Here is a 16414-nt window from a genome sequence, read left to right on the forward strand (position 1 = left end):
ATAGTCATCATCATAATGTGGGAGAAAATCATTCGCATCATTTCCACTGCCATCACCTAATAGCGGCATGTTCTGGTCAGAGTTGGAACTGAAAAAGGAGGAGGAGCAACTGACGATGGCTCCATGGTAGAGGAAGTGTTCTGTCAGAATCTGCTTATACAAGCTCGACCTCAGTTGCATTCAAGATTGAGTCGCGTCAAGGTTGGACAGAGTCAAGAGAGAATTCCCTCCGGTGCTGGTTTAGTTGCCCACAGCAAGAAGGCCGCACTTTGGTGATGCTCGGCTGATCTGGGCCAAAATCCGTTCATTATCCGGCAAATGGACCACCATTTATCCTGTAACAAAGGAGGAAACAAGAGACTGTAGCATACGGAATAATGCAACGGCAGTAAGGCGATTGTAAGAAGGATTGCAGATCCGGGACGCATGGAATCCAGACAAAATGACGACGCTGATGCCTCTTGGGCAGGTATAGGGGATGAATCGGCGAGATGAGACAGTGACTGGAACCATGGTTGGCAGCTCTGAAAGGAGGAAGCTGTTGCAGAGCCCATACTACACGGAGCCGGTGAGTGCAATTCACTGGGAGAACTCACCCGATCCAGTGCATATTTATTTATTTATATCATTTATAGAGCGCACTGTTACCAATCGGTGTCCTGGCGCTAAATGAAAGCTCCCTGGTCTAAACTGTGCTTACTGAACAACGAGCCAAGTTTTCAACTGTTTGCGAAAGGTCATTAGGTCTGTCTGAGTGCCAGAGGCAAGGCATTCCAAGCCTTAGCGGCACCCAGAATGAAACTTCTGCCGCCCCATCGCATTTTTCTTATCCACGGGATGGTGACCAGCCCCAGCTTTGCCGACCTCAAATGTCGACCCGGTAGATACCATTGAAAGTGCTGTATCAAAAAAGCAGGGCCCAGCCCACGAAGGGCCTTGAAGACCATGCAGACAGCTTTAAATAAGATCCGCTTCCGCACTGGAAGCCAGTGCAGCTTCACCAGCTCATGGGAGATAGCAGCAAACCTAGGAACGCCTGAGATCAGGCGAGCCGCTGCGTTTTGCAGGACCTGCAGTTTGTTAAGAAGGCCCTGTTGTGCATTAAGCAGCAAGATGTTGCAATAATCAAGTCGGGATAGAACCAATGCCGTCACCACCGTTTTCCTGCAGTCGTCAGGAATAAACGGAAGAATCTTCCTGATTGGTTTCAGCGTGAGGTGAACGGCCGACGTCATGGCATTAACCTGGGGCCCAAAGGTAAGATTATCATCAAACAGAACCCCCAGGTTCTTTACCTTTGTGACAGGAACGGGGTTGTGCCCAATCCATCCGGCCACCAAGTCGGACTCCAGAAATTGACCCTGGAGCCAAAAAGGAGAACCTTGGTTTTCGACGAATTCAACTTCAAACAGTTTCTGGCCATCCAATCACTGACTGCTGACATACACTCCTGAAATTTATTAGCAATACCTTCCTCTCTGCCAGGTAGCAAGGAGACCACTATCTGAGTCTCATCCGCGTATGATGTAAGATCGAATCCGTAGGATCGGATGACCGGGGCCAGGAAGGAGACATAAACATTAAACAGGGTTGGACTCAGGGAAGAACCCTGAGGGACCCCAAAGGGCAGCACGAAGGGACTGGACTCGAATTCCCCCAGAGCCACTACCTGAATCCTATCAGTAAGAAAGGATTTCAGGATCTTCAGGGCTTTCCCCTGAATCCCGCAGGCCTCCAGACGGTCCGCCAAGATCGTATGGTGGACCGTATCGAAGGCCGCAGATAGGTCAAGCAGGATCAGGGCCGCTCTGCCCCCCAAGTCCATCACCTTCCTGATCTCCTCAGAGGATTTAATTATTGCGGATTCAGTACTATGGGCCTCCCTAAGACCATGCATACAAAGCGCGATTGGCGAGCTCTGCCTGGAAGGGCGGAAAGTGCAGCAAAGGCGGCCACCGAAGAGAGGTGAGAGCGAGCGCCGCAGTGAGAAAACACAGGTAGGCCGCGAATCCGGGAGCCGGCTCACAAATACTTTCAGAGCACACCGTCGTGGGCCCATAGTGCAGTGGTAAACATGCCGGTGCGGCGCTTGCTGGAATAACCCGGTACAGTCACAAAGGACAGCATGAACAATATCCGCGACCATAGGTGTGGAGGGCCGATACGGGGTGATGCCACAAAGAGAACCTGGGTGCTACACTGAGGCCCTTGATGCATTTGTAGACAACAGATACCTGACCCCACAGATGTGGCAGTCCTGATGAGCTGGAGAGGGCCCTGCAGATTGCACAGCAGATGAGCATGGCAGGCTGAAAGACTAGGCCTCCCTCAGACTATCGGAATTGACAGTGCTGGAGATAAAGAGGAACTACAGTGCATGATGTGGCAGAGAGGTGACTGGTGATCGCACATCGTGCACACCAAAGCGCATGTGACACTACGACCTGGCAGAAAGGGTATAAACTAGGACACCAGTTGGGGAAGCCCTTCACCTAGATTATACCTGCCCTGAACTTGGTAGCGAGGGGGCAAAGAGAGGCAAGCAAGCAATGACAGATAAACAGCAGATGAAGCTAACATTCGAGTCCAGGCAACTCACTAAATCGCAACCCCAGATTGGGTCGCATTCTGAACAGGATATGAAAGCAGGTGGTGTCACTACCCCGGAGAGCACCCTGCTGGCAATACAATATAGTCTGCAGTCCATTGACAGTAAGATAGAAACCCTTAACTTAAGAATGGACAATACGGCGGCAAAGCTGGATATAGAGGGGGCCTGTATCAGAGAAGAAGAACAGAGGATATTCGCGACGGAGTATACCCTAGGCACTGTGCGCACCTCATGTGGGCAGATGGAGAAGCTACTAGTAATTATCCAAGCCAATAATGAACACCTGGAAGCCAGATCCAGACGGAACAATCTCTGCATAGCTGGGGTGCCTTAGTCCACCAATACTGGCAGATTGGAGCTATATGTAGAATACATGCTCAGAGACATGTTTGGAGCAGAGCACTTCTTACCGGTTCTCATGGTGGAAAGAGCCCACAGATCGTTGGCCCACATACCGGTGCTGGACACTACCCCGACACCCATTATTGCAAATCTATTGAATTACCGGGATCGGGACACAGCGCTCAGACTGGGTGGGAGTGTCACAGCATATCAAGGTAACAAAATAGCCCTGTACCCGGACTTTACGATGGCTGTGTAGCAAGCAAGACATGAATTTCAACAGGCCAAAATAAACTTGCAAACACTAAATATTCAATACGCCATGCTTTATCGAGCTCACCTCAGAATCCAGCACAGGGGCAAGTCGAAGATTTTTTTGTCACCTAAAGAAGCAATGACATTTATCAAGCAGCAGGAAAAGACAGAGTTGACTGCGCGACCTGGCGATGACAAAGACGATGTGGAATAAGTCTTTGAGACAGAGGAAGCCACCGCTGAGAGTTAACAGGCACTCTATGGGGTGAGAAGTGGGGACCACGGTTAAGGGACGCTGAACTTAAACAACAGACCGTCTGCCAGCCAGTTGAATGCTACAGGAGGTATGTCAGGTGGAATGTTGGTCACGATGACTACTAACTGGCAATGTAGGTACCTTTGCAGCATACAGTGAAAAGACATATATACATGATGGCGTGAACACTGAATTGTGCCGGACCAATTAGTTTGCACTGTCAATTCAAGACATGGTCCGAGAGAGTATCCCGACTGCCCCCCAACTACAGGGAAGTGTGACGGCCACTAGCGGCCCCCAGAGGGGATACCCTAAACGTTAAAGACTCTGAATAAGTTTTCCAGTAGTCAGGCTCCAAGTAGGTTTAACTGTTTTATAACTGTAGTGCTCTGGTTGCAAGGGAATTTCTTTAGAAGGTTTGGGATGCTAAGGTGGGTGCGTAGGATGGTAGAGGTTCAGCATTTAGCCATAATTTATTACGATCACAGTGCATGCATCAATAATATAGCTGCGATACTGCAATTCATGATATTTGACAATATCGACAGGCTGAATGGGTGATACAGCGAGGAACGTTGAGGGCTGCAATAACGTCAGGGGCCTTAACAATCCCAAAAAATCGAGACAGGTGCTGGCATATTTAGAGCAGTAGGGCATAGAGGTGGCGCTCCAGCAGGAAACACACCTCACGTGACATTCAGAGAACAAAGTGGCTGAGAAGTGGGCTGGGGTGAAGATAACCTCCTCTTACTATTCATACTCGAGAGGGGTGATTATTCTCATCAAAAAGAATTTGCATTTTGAGCTTATTCACACTGAGACAGACGAGCAGGGTAGATATATCATTGAACAGGGCAAAATGTGGGGTACATTGATTACTGTTGTTAATGTATATGGGCATAATACTGATGATCCTGAGTTCTTGGATTCAATATGGTCAAAATTCCACGCTCTGCCACCCTCTGTATGGGGTGGAGATTTTAATGTTTCACTGAACTCACATGAAGATCGTTCACCCTCAACAGGGGGAATAACTAAATAGACGACTAAGGCACTGATGGGGGGAATGAGAAAGATGTGCCTTATTGATATTTGGAGGCTGCGAAATCCTGAAAGTAAAGAGGACAAATATCATTCTTATGGTTATAACTCCTGGTCCTGACTAGACTACTGGTTAATCACAAAGTACGTAAATGCATAAACAACGACAGTTCAACATTTGTCCAAAACGCTAGTGGACCATGCCTCGGTTTTGTTGACAATGATGATTACCACATACACCCCATCGACATTCCGGTGGAGACTGCAGCCATCCTCACTACTAGATCAGGTCTTCAGGGAGGGAGTAAGACCAGCAATTGTAGAATATTTTGATAACAACATAGGGTTTGTCCAAAACATGGGAACTGTCTGGGAAGCATTCAAAGTTACAATACGAAGGACTTGTATAGGTCTTTAAGCTGTGATTCTCACATACACACGTGGGAGTCTCAAGCAAATTGAATTGGCGCTGGGGAAATTAGAGAGGACATACTAGGCCACTCATGGGGAAGACACGCTGGCAGAGATAAGAGAAAGAGTCACTGAGTAAAATGAAACAGCAGAGCAGGAGATACAACACATGTCACGGAGGTGGCGGGCCTGGGTCTTTGGTGAGGGGGGCAGGCCGTGCCGCGCGTTACCCAATAGAATTGCAGAGTCCTGGGCAAAAGCATATATAGTGAAGGTGATATCTGTAGACGGCGGCATAAGACATGATACACCGGGCATCTTGAATATGTTTGTGGAATACTAAGAGCGTATGAATGCTGCTCGTAGCTCAGCAGAGGAGCTGTAAACCGCGATATATCTTGAGGACATCGCCATGGTTTGGCTCTCACAGGGACAGTATGAATTCTTAGCCCAGCCACTCACGGTGGGGGAAGTTAAGGGGGCCATTGCCACTTTACGTAATGGAAAGGCTACTGAAAGTGATGAGCTACCCGGAGAATTGTATACAGAATACGCTTCTCTACTAGCCCCATACCAGCATGCTATGTATATAGAGAACTATCAACGTCACTGCTTACCTGACACGGTCCGGGAAGCCCTTATTATCACACTATTGAACCCTGACAAACCCCTCTAATAAATGCAACTCATACCGCCTGCTATCTCTCATAAACACTGATGCTAAGATCCTAGCGAAGGCCCTGGCCACTAGAATCAGTCTTTTACTGCGCGTTATGGTGCTACCGGACCAATCGGGGATTGTGCTGGCAAGATCAACCTCGCATGATTTGCACACATTGTTCGTGGTCCTGCACCAACTGGATCCCACGCTTCCGGCTGAGGTGGTGTTACTAGACGCCGCCAAGGCTTTTGATTCAATTCAATGGGTGTACATGCTTGCAGTAATGCATCATAGGGGGGTACCATTAGCAGGTACGCACTGGATTTGACTGATGTATACGGACCCGGTGGCTCGAGTACACCTAAATAGACACACATCAGAGACCTTTTCAATCTAACGCAGTACGCAACAGGGATGTCTACTGTCACTACTGCTATTTACAGTGGCATTGGAGCCCTTTCCATGTATACTGCGGCAGAGTCATGCAGATACGGCATTACTATTTCGTCAAAGGCCATTGGCGATATCACTATACGCTGATGATATGGTGCTTTATGTCAGGGACCCTGGAGAGAATCTAGAGCGTCTCATATGGGAATATAGGCTGGGTTACGTGTAGGCAATATTCAATTAAATATTAGCGGGAATGTGTCAGTAGTGCAACAGAAGTGAACATTGCCTCCTATTAACCATTCGATAAACTCTATTTTTTGCAGTCGCTACGTGCCCTGTCCTGAAGAGAGGCACATGTGTTCTGCTATTTTAGGTCGAAAAGTCACAACTAGTGACAGTACTAATTATCTCCCTCTAACTTGACAAATCCTGTATAACCCACTAGATTGGAGTCATTTCAGTATACTTACATTCAACCTACTGTTAACGTTTGTTGCACTATTGACATTTACTTAGTTGAGCTCTTTCTTTTACACTGCATTGCACCTATCAGATTACATCTGTATAGATAGATGCATGTCGTATATTCACCTCAATGTAAGTAATTAAGTTTGCGAAAAAAAGTTTTTCCTTGCCTAGTCCTTGCTTTGTTCTCCTATGTAAAGCTCTCCACTTCAAAACCCCCATCTACCTTGCACAAAAACTAGAACTATCCGGAGGGGTAGACTGTCAAGGAGTGCTAATTCCCTTCTCTTGAAACCACAGATCTTCCGCAAAAAGAGAACATGACAACAAGCCTTCTCTGGCTCTGCTCCAAAAATGTGGAACTCTCTTCCACCGGAAATTCGGAGGATCTCTTCCAGGATGCTTTCAAACTGGAAGCAAAAAGATTCCTCATGAGTAAGCTCTTACCTTAACATGAGGTACAATTGTTTGCTCTAAGCGCATCGGACATACCATATTATAGGTTATTATCCCTGTACAAGATTATTATTTTTGTGTTGGTTATTATTCCTGTACACGATTATTGTATTAATATGTTTTTACTCCCCTTAAGTCATTATGCTCCCTCGTCTAGCCCATTCTTCGTTCCCCCAGGTGTATAAATGTTCTGTTAGGTGTTCACCATGTGATTCAATGCCTATTAGACTCCCCATTTGACTCATGTTTTGATTATTGTTTTGATATTGGTTTTTATTCCTGTATATGATTATTGTACCTACTCCCCTTATGTCACTATGCTCCATCGTGTAGCTCATTCCTCGTTCACTCAGGTTTATAAATGATCTGTTATGTGTGCACTATTTGATTCAATGCCTATTAGATTCCCCATATTGGACTCATGTTTTGATGTGTTACCTCCCTTTCCCTCAAATTGTAAAGCGCTCTGATATTCTTTGGGATCAAGTTCACGCTATATAAAACTTTATAAATAAAATAAAAATAAATAAATAAAATAAATGTGCCTTTTGAATGGCTTTTGGTTTTGGTTATTAATTGGTCGAAATCAGTCATCTTTCCTCTGACCAGTGGCACAATACCCCATGTGCTGGAATACCCCCTGAATGGTGCGAAGACCCTGTCAAGTATTTGGGGATATGCATACATAAGGATCCCCAACTGCTAGTACAATACAGTTACGGCAAAGCAATCTCACGCCTTGAAGAGCAGGTTTCGAGATGGATATGACTCCCATTGTCCCTAGCTGACAAAATAGCCTTGATAGAAATGATAGTTCTGCCTACATTTTTATATTTATTCACTAATATCCCCATCCGCCTAACACAATCCTTCTTTACCACATTGCGCTCACTATTAATTAAACTGGCCTGGGTGGAAAAACAACCCAGACTTAGATGGGAGATATTAACACGGCCATATGACCAGGGAGGATTTACAGCCCCAGATTTACAGTTATATTATTTATGTGCACAGGCACATTATGCCTACCACTGGTGTCATGCTCCGGACCATATCCCGCAATGTAGCTGTTGAAAGTGATGGTCACAAAGGGAATCGGGTGTGTTGATCACCTTGAAAGAATCGGGGCTCCATACCATGGGAGATGTCTATCGAGAGGGTAAATGTATAGCCTCCTCTGCACTACATACAGAGGACACTATCTCCCCCATACTTCTCTTTACGTACAGCAAACTATGTGCAGCACTTCGCACACTGTACCCACAATTCCCAACTGAGCCGAGGACCCTGGGAGATCTAAAACTGATACCTACAACAAATACAAGAACCCATTTAATAACGCACCTACATAACACATCACAGATAGACGAACAATCAATGGTAGATAGGCCCTTGTCTAAATAGAATAATACCATTTACACGCAAATTTGCATAGAATACTGGAGATTATGCTCTAAACTCACAGGACAGTTGATAACAAACTGTAACCATAGAATTATACATTTCAAATACCTCCACCAATTATATTACACCCCAACACAACTGTATAAATTTGGATTACGAGAGAAGGTGGAATGCGCCCGGTATGTAGAACCAGAAGCAGATTTGATACATTTAGAGGGGCATGCCCGAAGGTGCAGGTTTATTGGGAGCAAATCACAAGTACACAAACTGAAATAGTTATGGGGCAAGTCGAGTGCAACCCGCAGATACACCTACTAGTCCTGATCAAGCTCATCCAGCTGTCAAACTATAAATTAGTGGCCATAGCCTTATTGCTAGCTAAACGGATGGTCTCTATTCACTGGGTGGTTGGGGGGAGACTAGCCCTAAAACATGAACACTGGTTGCGGGACATGGCATATTGTCGAGATCAAGTTGAATATTCTGCTGAAGAACTACCCCAGGTGTCGCACCCCCAAGATATATGGAGCCCTTTTACTACGTATTTGCTTGCCAGGGTTGACAACTGATGAATGCAAGTGTCGGTCATAAAGAAATGGATATTTTGCAATGCTGTTATCCTATTTTATGGGAAACTAGACCTATGATTTGATGTATTGAATGATTAATGCTAAATAATGATATGCAAGAACAGATGTCTATGTTGACTAGATGTTGGTATCTGAAAAACCTTAATAAACAAATATATTTAAAAAAACTTTGAGTGGGAGATGTAGCTAGAGGTTTCTTTCGATGCACGTTCCTGGATCATCTTCAGGTGCATGAGGGCACATTCAACGCACAACTTGGAGTCGCGCCCCAAGTTGAAACACCAGAGGCACATCTTGTGCGGGTCTGCCTCGGTCGTGTGTTTATGACATACTGGTCACGGAATGGTTTGAGCTTTGTAGTTTTAAGTGGGGACATTGTTCCTTTCCACATGGAAATTCAGGTTTGAAAAAGGTGTCAAACCGGTGAAAAAGAGAGCAGTGCTCTGGATCAGCACTGAAAGGAACAGAAAGAAAGTAACTGCCATTGGCGGTGAGGAATGGTGCTTACACACTGCTTGGTTCCATCACTTTCAGGGCACAACAAACCCAACACGGAGCTGCGGGCATCACCTAAGAGTGCTTGGGAGCACTGCTGTATAAACCTCAGGATCCAGTATGGTGTGTGAGGAACATGTGGTTAAAAGCATCGATTAGAAACAGTTTTCATAGTTACTTTTATCCTCTTGAAGCTTCACATTTTGTATTATTCTGGCAGGTGCGTAGGAACTCTGTAAACTTATTCACAGTGGTGTGTTAAAAGATAGCTCGTTAAAACCTGTGGTAACAGCAGATAACAACACCCTCATTATAAACGTTACATCCTACACATCCCTTCTTCCCATGACTGAAGTGACAAGGATCTTTGAGAATACACTTTAAAAGAATACACACATTGCGAAACAGACATTCATAAACACATTGTTACTCATTTAGAAAGAAATATTAACAAGAATAATAAAACACTCTTGAGGAATCAAAGGTGTATTTTACTTTCTTATTTTTAAGCACACCAAAAACAACAAGCCAGTAACCTGACACTGGGAGATGAGTGCACATCCTATAGCCTCCTTGTGGCACCAGTCACTGGCGATTTGGACTGCAGTTGAGAGCAGCACCCTCAGACCAGACAGGAACAGGTCAAACAACACAGGTAGTGCCTCATTTCCCAAGGTTGGGATGAACTACTACTAGTGTTCCAGACAAGCAATAAAGATGATACCCTTTCCTTCCTAAGTATGCCATTTGGTATACAGTAGCCGCGCCTTTTCCCTAATCTGGACACAATCAGCATTGCCGATATTACTTTGATTAGTTATACATTCAGGTTCCTTTGTGTGCATCGTGGAGAACTCAATAGTTGTAGCCCCATGAGCTCTAATGCCAGAACTCCTCCTTTTATTTTTCATATTGGGCCCTGTTAGACCTAAATCCTTGGCATGTATTCTCCCACGTTGTTTGCTTTCTCTCTTGCTTGCTGAATTCAATTTTGTTCGCTTTAGGACTTGGTGCACTTTACCACTGCTAACCAATGCTAAAGTGCTTTTGCTGCTCTCCTTCAAACAATGTAAAATTGACCTACACTTATTGTCATATTTAATGTACTTTTAAGTCCTGAGGAGCTAGTACTACATGTACCAATGGCCTGTAAATTAAGGGGGCTTGGATGTGACACGATGAGCCATCCTGACAAAGTGACCGGGAATGAGCTATACCCAGATCCACTTACACTTCGAAGGGCTTTGCCTCCTGCATCCACAAAGGAACCTGACACTAGGCCTTCTCTGCTTTCTGTCACCCCCAGACAGCTTGGAGCCCTGACAGGGGAAGAACGTTCCAGAAATCAGATTTTAGGGTAGGACAAAGAGTCCCCCGACACAAAGGCTGACACCAGGAATAAATAGTAGACCTCCAAAGCCACTCATCAGAACACTCCTGGAAATTATAGAAGAAGAACGGCCCTGCTGCTTGAAGGACTGCCTTGCTGTCTCAAAAGATAAGACTGTACCTGCTTCCCTTCATCCCAGGCTAACCAGAGTGACTCGAACGGTCTGTTGGCTATCCGCCGGTGTTAGCTACAGGGACACAACAAGCTTCAGCGGCCTCCCTGTAACTGACCTGCTGCAACTGGACTTGCCTGGAAGTGCAACTGGATCTACCTAAGCCATGTTACCTCTGCTGAAGTTGAGTCCCTGATACCCAAGACGTGCCGCCTTAGATCCTGGACCCTGGGCTGGCATCAAAGTGTATTCCTTTTAAAGAAAAGGTGAAAATACTGAAGTTTTTGCTCATGGCGAACGGGCCAGTTTCTGCTGAAACTTACCATCTGCAACAACTGCCAACGTGAAGCTCCGGTGACACCTGCTCTTCATGCCAACGACAGTTCGCGGCGAACAGCAATGCCCGACCTGCACTTGAGGCTACAGCGATAACCAGCTGTGAAGCTCAGACTCCTCGCAGCTTCCTCCAAAATGAATGGAACTCTTTGTGCTGGACTGGGAAGATAACTTTTCAGCTGGACTAACCTGGTCCCTGAATCTAACCCTTGCCCCATCATGGTCAGCCTGAACTTGTTACTTTCCCGCGGTCTAGCACAACCAGATGACTGCAAGCAACACTTTTAGGGGCTATTTTTACTTAGAACATTTAAACTGTATATCTCCGGTTCTACTGAGTCATTCTGGTAGCATTTTATTTATTAAAATGTACTCTATTTTTCTAAGTTGGTTTAGGATTTTTTCTTGTGTTGCGTTTTCACTTTATCGCCGTTTGTCTACTGCATTATTAATTTACATATTGCCTCTAATTAAGGTTGACTGCTTTTTGTGCCAAGCAACCAGAGGTTTAAGCAGAGGTTAATTGAGTGACTTTTAATTTACGCCCTGACCAGGACTGTGGTTGTTATTTGAGCGGAACTTCCACCCCCTCAACTAATAGCCCAATTTCTTACAAGCCCATTACAATTGCCACACAATTATTCCTCCCAATGTGCCTATGCTAGGGATCACAGTTTCCTGATCTACACGCTTTGTGCAATTTTCACCTTTCACATAACTAACCAGCCACTACTCAAAAGCTGCCACAGCCCTCATGGTTTCATGTTAAACTCTAATGTAATTGATGTGTGCAGTTCCTTCACTATTACTCTGACCAGGGCAGAAGAGTTTACTAAATTGTACCAACTACTGCTTAACAATATAATAATATATCTATGATATCGCTGATGGTATGATCTGGATATCAGGAATACTGTATTTCACAAAGCACAAAGTCTATGTAATGAGAGAACACCCCTCATTCGTGTATCATATACACTACGTAACAATGTTGCCACCTGAAAATGTATCCGTTTTGCTTTATTTAAAACTTAGTAAAAAAAAGAGAACATTTAAAATAACTTTCCTATAGATGCCCCACTTTCCATTCCTTATTTCCAAGAATGTAACATCGGCAGGATAAAATATTCAAGTGCTTATTTGTTAGCATGTCAATTGGGGAGAGAATGTGGTCAAACAGCTAGGGCGGTTGACCTCCAAGCTGGGGAACCGGATTGGAGTCTCTGCAGGGACACTGAACATTCTGTGATTCTGGGCAAATCACCTAATCTCCCTGTGCCTAACAAAAATGAATGTGTCCGTCTGTTACATAAAACAGTTGATGGACAGAATGCAGAACAATGTCATACATTCTCCCCAGTACAGAGATCTGAGCCCAAATCCATCGTTTTTTTTGCTCACCATGCCAGAACCCAGCCATATGCAAATCAGTCTTGACGCTGTGCCCCATGGGAACAGTCCAGCCCGAACTGCCAAGCCAGGTCCTCCGTGGACTGGAAACAAGCATCCTAGGACCGGTTTCGAGCTTTCGGCCGTCTGTAACGTAACTGGTGCTCATGTAAATCGCTCTGATACCTTCGGCGCTATATAAAACTCCACAAACAATGTATTAAATTATATTGATCATCATTAAAACTAGCTCCTCAAGCATTACGCATATTAACCTATTTGATCCGTCTTTCCTGTTCTTTCATAATTTAAGTTGGCCAAGTTAACTACTGGCCTAAATTTGCATTAGTACTTTCCTCTTACGGGCGTGGCCAGCAGTCGATAGCCTAATACATGTTTCACTCATAATAAAATCCCTTGAATTAATACAAGAGCACAGTAGCTACTTTGAGTCTACCAGGAGTCAGGAAACTGGTAATATCATAATAAGGGAACAGCCTTTAAGATGGCGCCTGACCTTGGGGTTCCTGTGAATGCACAGGCACAGTGAATGGTCTAGGAAGCACCAAGAGGCCATGGCTGCTGACAAGGGCACTTCATTACTCAATGGTTTCCTTTCTAGCAGAGCAGCAGCGCTGGACCTGTTGGCGAGGACACACTGAATGAACACAGCCTCTGTTTCCTGCTTACACACACTCAAAATGCTCTAGAAGATCTTCCATGGTTCTTCAACAACACTTGAAGAACCATCACCCAACACCCTCATCACCATCAAGCGGGACTAACAGCAACACACTCTATGCTGGCATCAATGTTTAACTGACCAGAAAACTCCTGACAATACGTAACAGCCCACAGGCTCACCCTAAACCTCCGACCCCACACACACATTACCCCACACGTCATAGAGCTCCACTAGCTCCCAATTCACAAATGAGCTTGCTTCAAATTCCTCATACCCACATACTGTCTCAACCAACATCGGCAGCATTTGCCTCAACAACCCCATAACCTTCCATAGAGCAACCCGACTCATGCCATCCCCTGCCTCAGTCTAAAAGACTGGAATGGCCTGCCCCTGCAAATCAGAGCAGCCTCCTCAGTTCTTGAATTCTACAAGAAACTGAAGACCTCCTAGCCCCAAGCCAGGCTCTGCACATGCAGCTCCTGCTTAAGAGTCAGGGAGAGGTGCGAGCACCATATCTCCTGATTTGGAGGGGGCTTTATTTCTACTTCAGCAGCTGATGATGGGCCCATTTGACCCTTCCCTTTGGCACTTATCCCTTCCCCACCTCACCTAGACACCAGCGAGAGCAACTGTTATTGAAACTATTGTGCCCAGAGGGTGGAGACGTTTAAGGGGAAAATCATCTTACTGCACTGCCAGCAAGTTAATCCCTAACTCTCTGGATGAGGTGATTTCTTCATCTCCCCGAGTTGTGGTGAATACTGTAAAGCCAATTTGAATATGGTGCTTGGGCCCAAGTCAGTGGAGTAGCCTACACCAAAGATTTTGGCTTATCCTGGGCCGAAACAGACAAACCTAAGCAGAAAAAGCTGCAATCACTTCTCTCAGCACCTATGGTACAACTAAATGGCGCACTCCTTCAGACATCAAAGTCACGAGAAATGTCCTCAGAGAGGACTGCGATACAGGCTCCCCTGCATAACTATACTGGGTGTTGCAAAAGACACTCAGGAGACACTAGAATGGAAGATACGCATGGTGTACCTGAATCTGGATTGTGAAGGGTGGATGTGAGTAAGCTGGCTGAAAGAGGAACTGAGAAATAAAGCCAATGGGCTACATTTTGGCCCGGTGCACAGGGATTATAAATGCAAGTGACAGTGTTAAAATGAAAGAATTTGGTTCCCTTAAATATTGTGCTGAAGACGTGGACAGATATTCCCAGAGAAAAAATATACAATTAATAGCCCTAACTGAAAAGTGGAGGGGGGTAACACATGGAATTGTTTTTCGAAAGATTGGTTCAGCAGGATGGTGGCACTTGAAGGGCCTCTATCACTTCTTCACAGGTTAACTCACCTGCAAGGTCCACGCCACCCTTCTGGTATCAAGGGCACCACCCTAGTCAGTGGTGGCACAACTACTTAACTATAGGGACTAACACAAGCTGTTTCAGGGGGCCTGGTAAAACAGCCCTGGTTACATGGTGACTTTGTGGAATAGTAGAACTTATTTCAAGACATCAAAGTAAAACTCTGCAAACTTCATCTCAAGTACATGCTGCTCTTCCCAGCCGAACTAAAAGTCCTAGATGAAGGTGACACATTCCTCTTCACAGACCCCGCAGAAGAAATTAATTAGAGATAAAAGTGTGCAGCTTCAATGGAGGAGACATTGACATGGATTTCTATCCCAACCCAAAAAAAGGAGACATTTGATGGTGATTGCAATATAGAGGAGGTCAGTGAAATATTATTCAAGAGACTTGCTGTAGTATCAGAAGTAATAGTGTGTTGGGGCCGTTCACAATATATACTAGGAGTTTGAGAAAATGGGCTACAACTCCTCCTCTAGGGTTGGCATTGGCGTCGATGCAAAGGGTACTGGTGCAGGGAGTAGTGCAGAACTCAATGTAATTTCAAGGGGGACATGAGGTGCCAGGGGTGGACCTGTTGGTACAAGTCCGTCTGGAAGCCCCTGTAGATCCTTGAGCCCCAAAGGCACACTAAACAGAACCAGAAAAGTGCCAAAAATGTGCTGCATGTCCTCACTAAATGTCTCCATTCGCTGCAATGTCGCCAACGGACCTGAAAACTCAGGACGCTTTGGGATTTAACTCTGAATTGACTACAATGGAGATCAGAGGGGAGATATGATGACTCCCTCACTCCCACTCTGGAATTTGAGAGTGGCAGGACGGGGCCAACTCCTGCTTTGATTGTTTATGCTTTTTCTTGGAACTACACTAAGACTTCGACTCCGATGATGATATGCAGCAGGAACAGGACCTTCTTTTCGACTTTGACCAGTGGTGGCATGGAGTCTTCAATATTTGGTGTTGTACAGTTTGGCATTGTGGTCCCCTGTATGGACTTCGGATTCTTCTGGAAGCAGTCAACCTCAAGTCCTAGAATCATACTGTGAACTTAGGCACCAATGACACAATTTGTGAGAGTCTGTCACAGACATCTGAGTGACAGTCCCTATACTGCTTGAACCCTGCTTTCTTAGTGGGGTGACATTTTCTCTTCAAGAGGTACATTTTTTAATGAAAATTGAGTCTTGAAAACCAAGGAGTAACTCAGATCGTCATAAAAAAACACAGAAAGAAAAGCAATTCTACATGGGGGCACTTAGATGTAGCTCTTCTAGTCAATTCTGGAGCGGAACAACATCACAGTAGAGCTACACAACACCACCTACCGGAGTCTTGAAGTACTGCTTCCGGATTGAATCTGATGCCAGGGAGAATTTTTACAAGGTGAGGAATCTGTAGTTATGTGTATCGATCAGATATTATAATACACAAAACTTCCCAATTACATGGTCTCTCCCACTTGCCCTTTACACTCAGTCTTCTATATTCCAGTTTCAACAACAGTGCTCTATGTACAGCACCTTCTGTTTACGATTGTTCCTCTTAGAATACAATGTTCTCTCTATAAGAATACCACTGCTTTTTGGTGCTGGTTTTCCACCTTACTAAGGAGAGACATGTGGGCAGACATCAGGCACATTTCTTAATCATTAACTGACGTACTCCTGAAATTATGTTATCAAATAAAAAAAAATTAAAAATCAATTGAACGGTTTGAGGGAAAACATTAGGTTAACATAAC

General features: G+C 45.1%; 1 protein-coding gene across 2 annotated transcripts in view; it reads right to left on the reverse strand.

Moving 5' to 3' along the window:
• WDR19 (WD repeat domain 19) overlaps positions 1 to 16414 on the reverse strand; it is a 740406-nt gene that overhangs the window by 351577 nt on the left and 372415 nt on the right. The window lies entirely within an intron of this gene.

The sequence above is a fragment of the Lissotriton helveticus genome, chromosome 2_2, assembly GCF_964261635.1.
Source record: "Lissotriton helveticus chromosome 2_2, aLisHel1.1, whole genome shotgun sequence".
Taxonomy (NCBI): Eukaryota; Metazoa; Chordata; class Amphibia; order Caudata; family Salamandridae; genus Lissotriton; species Lissotriton helveticus.